General features: G+C 36.0%; 1 long non-coding RNA gene across 2 annotated transcripts in view; it reads right to left on the bottom strand.

Moving 5' to 3' along the window:
- Nucleotides 1–11,211, bottom strand: part of LOC136839487 (uncharacterized) — a 33,065-nt gene extending 21,854 nt beyond the window's left edge. The window contains exon 1 of one of the 2 annotated variants that reach the window (XR_010853358.1): nt 10,135–11,211. This is a non-coding gene — a long non-coding RNA (uncharacterized lncRNA). The remainder of the gene's footprint in view (nt 1–10,134) is intronic. The other variant, XR_010853359.1, reaches the window with a different exon arrangement.
- Between the last annotated feature and the right edge of the window lie 1,289 nt (nt 11,212–12,500).

The raw sequence follows: 12,500 nt of genomic DNA, 5'->3' as shown, positions 1-12,500 counted from the left end.
TATATATATATATATATATATATATATATATATATATATATATATATATATATATATATATATATGTATAATATTACATATATGTGTATATACACATCTATATATAAATACACGAGGTATAAGATTAATAATAACTGAAATTAAAAGGAAAGCTCTACTTAGACGGTTACGGGAAAGTGGATTAGTCACCATGAAAAGAAAAGCAGACTAAACACCGTAATGCTGTTGAAACTTTCGATACCGTCAAAAGGCAAAGTAACGCAAAGAAGCAAGAATCAGCAAACAGGCTTAGCACTAAAATTTGATGAAATTTAAGTCTCCAATAATAATAATGATTGCCAGCGTAGAGACGACACACCAGAATAAAGACGAGAGTCAAGCTATGTACACGAACGAATGAATGAATGATTAACTGTTCAAGTGAATATGAGCAAAACATTAATAGAATTTTTAGGAAAGGAATGGAATGTAGAATTTAGGCCAAAGGTCAAGCGTTGGAGCCCATGAGGCCATTCAGCGTTGAAAGGGAAAGAGTAGAGAGGTCTGAAAGGTGTAACAAGAGGAAAAACTTGCAGTTGCCCGAGGAAACAACTATTAGGAGACGATGGATAGCAAGACGGATTAAGAGAATATGAATGGAGGTACAGTAAGAGGAATGAAAGTAGTTACAACCAAGGGCCGGAGGGACGCTGCAAAGAACCTTAAGTAATAATGCCTACAGTGCACCACGTGAGGTGCACCGGCGGCACTACCCTCCTGTGGGAAATCAAGGGTTTATGGCAAGAAAAAGGATGTTAACGCGTAACCTCAAGCAAGGATATTTAAGCCCAAGGCTGTGGAAGGTCATAGTATGGTTATGGCACCGCCAAAGACTTCATAACACTGGTTATTCGGCCACCATCCTCCGTTGAATGGGCTGAGTTCAGAGGTCCACACCAGGCCCCCAACTCTCTTCCACCTCTTATCACGCTTAGAGCAAGAGACCGTGAAGGCATAAGTCCGGCTTAATTCAAACCAACTACCACCCAGGAGGACAATTAAATTTGCCACCTGAGATGGCCCACCTGTAGCAGGTAGCGGAATCGACACCACAGTTAAATGAACAAGACACACCTGAAAGGCTGGCACGTCGAGTTTCCAACTACCAGAAGATAAAAATTGATGCCATGACTGAAATATGTAGAATTTACTTGTAAATTAAGATGAATTTGTGAATTATCTATTGCCACCCAGTGATACGGCTTGCAATTTATTGTACCTTGCACAAATATGCCGGTAAGTATTTGATGCAAAAAAAAAATAAAGAAAATAAAATACCAAAATTTAAAGACAAACACAGGATCATTGAAACTCAACAATATTTTGAGTAGGATGATTAGGTACAAAGAAAGAGAAAAGAAAGACTTGGACATGTAAAATAGCCCATTAGAAATGGAGGAATTATATGGATAGATGTATGGCCTTTCGAGCACCTAAGACCTCAGCTAACAAGATGAAGCGTATAGAAGAGAGCCTAGTGTGACCCATTTTTTTTTTCAAAGCCAATTTCCCCTTCTCATTCATCGGGAAACCGGTTAACTCCATCTAACCCAAGTTCCCGTAACCACTGTGAAGCGACTGCATTCCAAGACGTTATAAAAAATGGGAAATCCAGATAGAAAATGTATAATCACTGTAAATGCTCGTCTCAGTCCCCACCCCAACTCCCGCTTGCCAAATTGCCTTGGGCAATTTCAATCCAGCCATGATGGAAAATCCCGAAAACGTGGACTTCTCCCGCAACTCCTGGTCTACCCACTGGTTTGCAAGAGTAATTCGTGGCAACTTCGGCTTCTAATTCAGAATCAATTAGTCAATAGAAGAAAACACTGCATGCACCAAAATCACAAACACCTGTTATTCGTGGAACTGCTTAATAGATGCACAAAAGTTGGCAAGGTAACCGGCAACTGCTGTGTACTTAACTGCTGATCAAGCGCTGTAGTTATATGACACGAGTGTTTAAAACACCTGTGGCTTTTTACTTTCAAAGCAACGGTATGCCTGATCAAGTAGAGCACAAATGTATAACAAAATATAATCCAAGTATTTTAAACAAAGAAAATGGGATTTAATAAAAAAAAAAAAAAGGAGAGAACTTCAATACTTCCCCAGCCTGTTCAATGCATCCTGAAAACAGAAATGGGAGTCTCAGACAAATACGAGAAAACTGCAGTACACCTGAACGGTTCCAAGCAGGTTCCACCTTTAACCTTTCCCTATGGAATGACTTTGGAAATAATACTACCTAATAATAAGCCCGTCGACACCTGGCAATGAGCTGTTAATAACCTTATGCAAATCTGTTTCAACATTCCAGGGAATCTGTTCCCTTCTGCTCAGGCAACGAGAGAAAAACTCGACTGGCGGATGGGATCAATGGACATTAATTAATAATTAATTTTGAGATACCCAAATGAGTATACGCATATTGCCCAAACATAATATATGCCCTCCGATGCCATTTTTGACAATGGGGAGTTATCAAGTTTAGGTTCAGCACTCAAGTGTCCGTCTCTCTCTCTCTCTCTCTCTCTCTCTCCTTGGGGACCTGCGTTCGATCCCAGATCTGGGCGACGAACAGTATAGGAGTTTCCTTTAAAATTCATCACACCGCTAAGCAGTGAACTATAAAATCTGGCTGTTAGTTGGCTGTTGTGGGTAAAGAGAGGGAAGGAAACGACCAATGTGAGTGATATACTTCGTCAATATGTATCCCATCATAATTATCAGACTAAAAACGGAGGGGCTTGATCAGGTAAGCCTTACACATCCTGCGTAAACCATCCAGAGTTCTCTCTCTCTCTCTCTCTCTCTCTCTCTCTCTCTCTCTCTCTCTCTCTCTCTCTCTCTGAAAGACAACTGCGAAGAAAAATATGGAGCAAGAGAAAGATTCCATCCGTCCATCTTCCGTCTATTTTTGGAAACCTCATATCGATCGTCATTAGGCCTATCAGGCGGCCCCTATCGATTTTTCAAGTAATGTATATGGTTAGAATGGTAGGAATGGAATGGAATATAAAATTTAGGCTAAAGGCCAAGGGCTGGGACCTATGAGGTCATTCAGCGCCGAACTGGAAATTGAGAGCCAAGAGGTTTGAAAGGTTTAACAGGAGGAAAACCTCGCAGTTACACTAAGAAACAACTGTTAGGAGAGGGTGGAAAGTAAGGTGGAAGAAGAATATGAACGGAGTTACAGTAAAAGGAATGAAAGGGGTTGCAAGTGGGGGCCGGAGGGAAGCTGTAAAGAACCTTAGGTAATGCCTACAGTGCACCGCGTGAGGTGCACTGACGACACTACCCCTCCTACGGGATAGAATGGTAGGCTGGTTTGGATAAAGACAGCCTTATGTCAGTACAGGCTTTTGCCCATAGGCTGCCCGAAAGCCGGGTACGGTGTTAAAGGGCGTAAGTAGCCCGACGTGGACCCCTGAAACATTCAACCCACAGACATTTTAAACAATAGTAAAAAAAAAAAAAGATATTTGAAACTGTAAAACAAAAACATATTTTAAACAGAAAAAAGTTGCAGTAATGCACTAAGCTAGAAGCGCACAATCCCGTTGCAACAACAATACAGTGTATATTTTGTAACCAATACACCGTTTTCCCTGATGGGAAGTGGCTTCAGAGAGAGAGAGAGAGAGAGAGAGAGAGAGAGAGAGAGAGAGAGAGAGAGAGAAACAATACCGCATTCATCCTGTGGCTGTTGAAATGAAAATGAATCTCGTTGAAACTGAACAATCTTACATTCACTTCGGACACTTTAATAGTTTTCGACACAAAAATAAAGTTTTCATTTAAAAAATAATTTCTCTCGAAACAATGGTAAATATTCATCACAAATATGAATACGATACCAACGTTTGAATAAATTGAATAACATTATGCCAAAGTATTGTGATTTTGTCATCTTTGTTTGCCCAAAATTATCTCGAAGCTACAGCTTATTATTATTATTATTATTATTATTATTATTATTATTATTATTATTGTTGTTGTTGTTGTTGTTGTTATCGTTTAAAAGATGAAATTCATTGCGGTCAGCCAGGTAATTTTTCTTTTAAATATTTATTACCTTAGCCTTCTCGAGCGGTTCATTTCCAGAAGTTTTAATCACGTATTTGTGATTCCTGACGAATTTTTATCATTGTTCCAAATGTGCACAAGAGAATGAGAATGAGAGCATAAATAAAGCTAACTGAGGTTTTGAGAATTATATACAGTATATAGTGTACATATTTTACATATGTATACATACATACATATATATATTATATATATATTATATGTATATAATATATATATATATATATATATATATATATATATATATGTACATATATATTATATATACACGATTTCATGTAAAGGAATTTGTTCCTGGTGGCACAAGCCTTTCGGGATGAGGTTGCTAGCCCCCATGCCTCTTCCACTTTATCTACGAAACCAAAGCTTACAAATTACCAGGTACAGTTGCTTACACAAGATTTTTTTTTATTATTTGTTCGGTTATTGACATTCACCGTGCCCTTGGCGTTCAATAATGTGTTGATAGCTAGCCACTTGCAAAGGGGCGGGGGTAGTTGTTATCTCCTGCAGCTGAAGTGTTCGGGGAAAGCAATATTATTGATGCTTCAGCACATTCGTCTAAATTAAGTGAGGGTTAAATTTACAATGCAAAGTAAAAGGCATATATTGACGAACGGAAACACAATGTTACGGTAACGTTTAAACATTGCCTTTTTTGTCTACGTTTAGAAATAAGGTTCCTTACTGTACTTTACTGTAGTATAATCTTTTGCCTCAATGTTTCAGTATACTGTGTCAGTATAATTGCCCTGCTCGCCAGCAAACACAATTGGTCTGTGAAGTCTGTTAAAAATAATTGTTGACTAAACGCCGTACAGCTGAATTTTTTTCACGTCCCTGCAAAACCATCATTATATTGGATGATGATATTTTCTCCTTATAATAAAAATCATACTCACTTCACATTCCTCATCCACAACACGTTTAAATAAAGGGCTTCAATAACAACAGGAATCGAACGCAGGTAGTCAGTTAAAATTACCTCATTTCCGCAATGTTTACCAACTGCCACTGACACTTGGTACTACTACTGAAGAGCCAAGTGCTGACTTCCTCTAGTTTTCATTAGAAGGGAATGAAGTCCTGTTTCTAGTGGAGCTTTTTACTTCCCCTTTTTATACTCGAGTGTTACGAATCTTTTACCTGGGAACTTTTCATTTTATACCTCAGTCCCGTGATGCTTGATGCTGGCGATCAAATATATAAGGTTAGAAATTGATATATACAAAAAATGTTTCATCTTGTCAATTTGAAATTTAATGTGCTGATTAGAGAGATTTCTTTCTCCTAGAGCACTGATATACATATGACAACCTTCACACAATTTTCTGATGCAAATATCACACACAAACACATACACACATACACACACACACACACACACACACACACACACGCACAAAACGTTCTAGGAACGTATGAGAAAATTATGTTCGTCTTCACACGATGTAAATAAGTATTTTTAGATCTAAATCTACAAAATTCTGTTAACTCCTTTTTTTTTTATTTATATACTGCTAAATACGTACCGGTTCGGACAAAAGAAGCAGAGAGAGAGAGAGAGAGAGAGAGAGAGAGAGAGAGAGAGAGAGAGAGAGAGAGAGCTAGTTTTTAAAATAATTAGAATAATAACATGTGAACTTTGCAATATGTGATAAAATGGTTTAAAATAATTAGAATAATAACATGTGAACTTTGCAATGTGATAAAATGGTTTAAAATAATTAGAATAATAACATGTGAACTTTTCAATATGTGATAAAATAAGTTTAGAACTATAGTTGTTTTCTGCTATCATCTTGTCTGGATAGCTAACCATCTATGTTCACACAATTAAGGCTACAGTTTTCATTCGACGAGTGTAAACAATTCATACACGTAGCAGAAGGTGGTACTTGGCTGTATTTGGTATTCATTCAGCATACTATGTATAAACACCTTACAAATTTATAGGTAATCCATTGGAAGCAAATGATTATCATAACGACCAGCTAATAATATAGTGAACTTTGCCGATAATAATAATAATAATAATAATAATAATAATAATAATAATAATGAAGTACCAAACGTCTTGGAATCCGATGTTCGTGATAGGGAAAAATAAGTCTCAGGAACGTATTAAGGCACGGGCATGATTCACTGTCGAAATGACCAAAGCTGACGCAATAATTGTCTAGCGCACGTGGTTCAGGATTTGAGTCTGTTCCCCCTGCAAGGAGATTAGACTAAGTCAAATTTCACCAACAGACAACCCAATTTGAAAGCATCTGCTGTTTATTTCAGATATTAGCAGTAACGCCAATCGCTGTTGTAGTGTCATCTCGAAAGTCATGAATAGACGCATATCTAATTTACGAAGGGAAGAGAGTGGAAATGTGGACAGAGGCATTTCAATAATAAGAGTTGTTTGTGAAACACGATGCTTCAGCTGGTGGCAAATTACCATTCGACCTTCGACCTCTCTAAGTGTGACCTCGACCCCACTCTGCACAATGGCCATCATTAGTCGTATATGCATCCTAAAGTATGAATGATTTACCTCGTATAATTCCAGAGTTATAGCGCTGTAAAAGAAAAAAAAAAGTGGGCCGGCAGACAAAGACACAGGCGGGTCAATATTTAGTGCCCCCGACCATAAGGTAAACCGGGAATATGATGAAAACATTTCAGTCAAAACAGATGATTAAAAAAAAAAAAGAAAAAAAAAATGAAATCCAACCGCACTACCCCTGTCTAACCCACAAAGCAAACCATTCCCCCTCTATGGGAGAGGGGCGGCTGTTTGCTCCGGATGAAGGAAGGGTTGAATGGGGGGAGATGGGTTGGCCGTTGTTGTACGGTGGAGGAGGTACCGGACAGTGTATGTACAGTGTTAAGGATCAATACCCATACGCTCAAAGACAATTATTTTATTTTTATTATTCAACCATTTCCACATTTTCTGTATTTCTCTCAAGACTCCTTTCAGCACTACGTACAACAGAGAGAGAGAGAGAGAGAGAGAGAGAGAGAGAGAGAAGAAGCACTATTTATGACTCAAATCCCTTCCCCGTCAACTTCTAACTATTTAGAGTCATTCTCTCCCATAGTCTCTCCCTCCTCGCAGAGAGAAAATAACGGTTCTTAAAGAAAGCTTTCCCTTCCACCATTATAAAGGAAAATGAACACCTTACCGCTACAGTTTTCTGTCTTTACAAGCCGCTTACGTGTAACTGCGAGAATGTTCCCTATTCCGATCCAGGGCAAATAACATTGCACATTTAGGTTAACTTTAATTAAATTAGTTTTACGAACAACTACTGACAAGATCTCTCATGCAATTGCCCACAACTCTTACAAGGCCAACTAAACCGTTATTACAACCTGAGAAGGCGCCTGGAAATACCTTCGTGTATTGATAAAGGATAAAATTGATCCCACTACTGAATGACGTATCATATTATCGAAAAATATGTCAGTCAGTCTCTAAGGCCATATGACTAGTCACATAAGAATACTAGTTCACTCGCCTTACAGACCCATGAATTTTTATGTTCACCGTTAGTAACAGACATAAGCGACTTGCCTATGACCAAATACTGTACGAGTATCTTAAAAATCATAAGAATAACTGCGTGCCAACAAGTCTATTTCTCCTCACACATACACACTATATGTATGTATATAATATATATATATATATATATATATATATATATATATATATATATATATATATATATGAGTCTGCTAAGTAAAGGACCTAGCGTCGAAAGGCCTCGCAGCACTCCAGTGTTTCCGTTTCCTTCGTGGATTTTATCTTTATTTATATATTCATCACGTTCCATATTTTCGTGATTCAGTTACACACACACACACACACACACACACATATATATATATATATATATATATATATATATATATATATATATATATATATTATATATATTCTCCCTATATATATATATATATATATATATATATAATATATATATATATTCTCCCTATATATATATATATATATATATATATATATATATATATATATATAATATATATATATATATTCTCCCCTATATATATATATATATATATATATATATATATAATATATATATATATATATATATATATATATATATATATATATATATATACATACAATATATATATGCCTACATGCATACGTGAGGAGGCATTGGTGTAGCTCAATGGTTGAGTATTTGCTTGTGTTAGCTAGGTTCCTGGTTTGATTCCTACTGCCTACAACAGTCCACCAAGAGAAATGTGAAAAATATATACCGTATTGTACACATTTTCCCCTTAATGCGGCTTTTCCCTGAGGTGGCTCCATCAACTAGAGGGTGTTATCCCTCCAGTCCTCGGGAAATCTTTTGGGATGAGGTTGCTAGCCAAGTACCTTTTCTAAACCCTGACTGTTAACCACAACATTCGACTGACTATGATGTACCCAAGTCGCTGCTCAGTTCAGCAGGGGTACAATGGATTCTTTGTAATACAGGCCCAAAGAAGACTTCTGTCACCACATATATATTACACCTATCTCTCTCTATCTGTCTATCTGTATAAAGAGAGAGAGAGTGATGCCTTGTACAGGGGAGGGGGCGGGTGTCGACGCACTGCTGATGAGAATTTGTGAGTATGCGGTAGCTAATGTTGTAAGTTTTCTGCGCAAGTGTTTCTTTCACGATTCAGCCCTTAAATTAGGAAATGTGACAGCGACTGGTGTGTGTGTGTGTGTGTGTGTGTGTGTGTGTGTGTGTGTGTGTGTGTGTGTGTGTGTGTGTGTGTGAGAGAGAGAGAGAGAGAGAGAGAGAGAGAGAGAGAGAGAGAGAGAGTGGGGGATGAAAAGGATCTCTGGCTAGTCCAAACCAGCAACTTCATAAATATCACGCTGCAAACTTTAGTCTAACACGTTGCTATTGGTGAACTCCAAAAGACCATTGTGTTGACATTTATAAACATCGCTAATTAACATAAAAAAAAATTCACATGTGTTACTTTGCGAGATAAAAGTACAAGTGAACTGACTGTAGTGACCAGGTACGTGCATCAAGGCAGAGTAGCTTGCATTAAAGCCTTAAATGAAAATCTTATTCTTACTAGCAGACAACGAAGAACAGTGGCCACTTATTATGTTAAGCAGCTTGCCTTTGCCAGCTGATCACGTAAATATGAACATTTTTCAAATGCAAGGACAACACTTAAACATAGACAACATAAAAAAAAAACTCCATCTGGGCGAGCCTTGAGAAAACTAGCAAACGAACAAGTTATGCATAATAACAAGCGTAGTTTTGTTAAAGCTAATCATCACACGAATATTTACATATAAAAAATAATGACAGTGTAACTTTGTCCAAACTGAAGTTGTAAAAGGCTTGCCTCGAGAATTCCTCTGCAGAAGTGGATACCGTGAATAGTTAGGTCACTAAAATGATCGACTATCTTCAACAAGAGACCTCGATTTTTAAGTTTCTGCTGACTAGACTTATGTCCCATACATTTCTGAGCCGCGGAATGTCAAAACTGAAAGTCGGCGTCGTTATTGTTCAATGTTAGGTTAACTTTTTCACTTATTATTTGTTAAATAGTAAAGGGGAATCACGTTGTCCGTCTTACTGGTTTTTGCACTCAGTTATTTTGAAACTGCTTATATTGTTAGTAATTTCATTTTTAAGCGTCTGATTTTATAGGATACTTGTTGCTGTAACTCTTTGAATGAGAAAATTATCTTAAAACGGTATATGCTAATCAGAGTATTTAGTATGTGTCATAACACATTACCTTTTTAACGTGAGGATACGGTCTTTACTAGCCTGCTAGAAATTACAATTTATCCCCTGCCCCCTCCCCCTTGTTCAACCTGTCTAGGCATCGTAGACAGATTTTGGTAATGTAATCAAGTGCTCTTATAGTACGAATAATCTCCTCGATGGCTGGAAACTCACATTTAATTAGCCGAAATGTTCTTACAAATGTAACGTTTTTACTCACATGCAGATCACCATCCTCTGAACGAACCGTACACTAACAGTGTCTTCTTCCAACTGTCATTTATACGAAGAAGTTCGCTGCTGATTACGCTTCAGAGAATAGAGTAAGTACTAAGTACCCTACCTGCGGTATACCAACACCCTTGACTCGTTAATCTCGTTACCTTCGTTAATTGGGACAGTTTGTCCTTCTGTGTATGTGTAGTCATTCATTTTCACTTTTAATTGATTCCTGAGGGGAAATACATATCATATTCATACAACTGTGAGATTTTTAACACATGTTTTAGAAACTTCATCACGTTCTATCATCAGCATCTATACGTCGCCACATCGTAATTGTGTGCCATCGGTTCAATCACAAATGTTAAGAAAATGGATTCTGCTTATCGATTTAAAGTAAGCTGTTAGTCTGAGAAGTCCTTGACGAAGATTGAAACTCCAAAGGAAGTGGAAAAATAACTTCTGTGCTATAATACCACTCCTCTAAAAAGCTGGTCATGCTGTGAAAGGAACTTGATCAAGATTTATAGCGCACTTCAGCAGGCAAGCGGAATTTTTCCGCTAAGCAACGAGTGTTCGTTTTCCTTCGACTTCCGGCCTTGGCTTAGTTCAGAACTTATACTTTATTCTACCGTCATTAACATGACACAGACTTCGTGCTGTCAGGGGAGAGAGAGAGAGAGAGAGAGAGAGAGAGAGAGAGAGAGAGAGAGAGAGAGAGAGAGAGGGTACGAATAAATATTACGCAACACCAATTATTTTCAATCGCTTTATTTAGAAACGGTAATGAGATCAAATAACGGATTAATTTGAATAAATTCTTGTCATGAAGACTTATTAGCTATTTACACCAACAATCCAGTTACGGATAACATGGTTTGATTATTATAAGAAATTACCTTCACTATTCTACATTAACCTGAGGAAGTAGCGTGAAGAACATGCTTTTAACCAAGGTAGTAACAATCTTAAGACATTCTTTGTCAGAGAATTAACATTTCGATGATAATAATAATACTAATAATAACAAAAATCACATTAAATTGATCATAAAACGAATTAAAAGTCCACATTACCATATATATATATATATGTATGTGTATATATATATATATATATATATGTATATATATATATATATATATATATATATATATATATATATATATATATATATATATATATATATATATATGACTGAAACGCTAAATATAGCTCTTGGAATAGAGAGACCAATTTACGATTTGGCTAAAATACAATTTGCATATTTATGTGAACTTTTTAACCAATAATAATAATAATAATAATAATAATAATAATAATAATAATAATAATAATAATAATAATAATAATAATAATATCAGTCTTGGCGCTTTATCAGTGTTACGCTAAATGGTTCTTAAATTTACAAGTACCTAACTATCGGTACGTAAATATAGACGATCACAATAAAGGAACTTACATTTTACGTAAAATGAAGTAACGTAAAATGACATACATAAAATCATAGGTCTTGGCTAAGGTGGAATCCATCAAATGAAAGAATATATTGTATTACTTAGATTATGGTCTGCGTCGACATTGCGGACATCATATCATAAGTTCTTAAATTTTCAGATTTTTTTTAATTATAAGTATTTGCTTCGCGGTGTTTTGGCAAAGCCGCGTAATGACCTTTAGAAATTTCTCCTATCAGTAAGGGAAAAATAATGATAATGATCTGTCACTGACAACCTGTGAACAATGCAATATGAAGTATGGGCAAAATCGTAATTAGCTTTTATTATTATTATTATTATTATTATTATTATTATTATTATTATTATTATTATATTCAGAAGATGAACCTTACATGGAACAAGCCCACAGGGGCCATTGACTAGAAATTCGAGCTTCCAAAGAATATTAAGGTGTTCATTAGGAAGAAGTAACAGGAAATAAAGGGAAATACAAAAGAAAGAAATCACACTTATTTAAAAAAGAAAAGAAAAAAAAAGGACGAATCCGTAAGTCTCGAAATGGTGGTCTGAAGAAATCCACGGCTCAGTTTGAGTGAACAAAGAATATATACATATATATCTCTCTGTTTACGTTTTAGCCAATTTTCTTCTATTACCAAGAAATCAAGTGATGAAACATATCGTTTGATAACCATAAATGAAAAAAAAACATTAAATTATCGCGTTACAATTTTCATCGAGTTGATTACACATAATGGAGAGTATAAACTTCATTTCATACACCATAAAATATGGATACTGATAATTATTTGATATTCTAAATTATATATATATATATATATATATATATATATATATATATATATATATATATATTAAAATCCACAATTATGTATGTGAGTAA

The sequence above is a fragment of the Macrobrachium rosenbergii genome, chromosome 1 (assembly GCF_040412425.1).
Source record: "Macrobrachium rosenbergii isolate ZJJX-2024 chromosome 1, ASM4041242v1, whole genome shotgun sequence".
In the NCBI taxonomy this organism is placed as follows: domain Eukaryota; kingdom Metazoa; phylum Arthropoda; class Malacostraca; order Decapoda; family Palaemonidae; genus Macrobrachium; species Macrobrachium rosenbergii.
The sequence above is the reverse complement of the archived record's forward strand: the minus strand, read 5'-3'. Positions and strand labels throughout refer to the sequence as shown.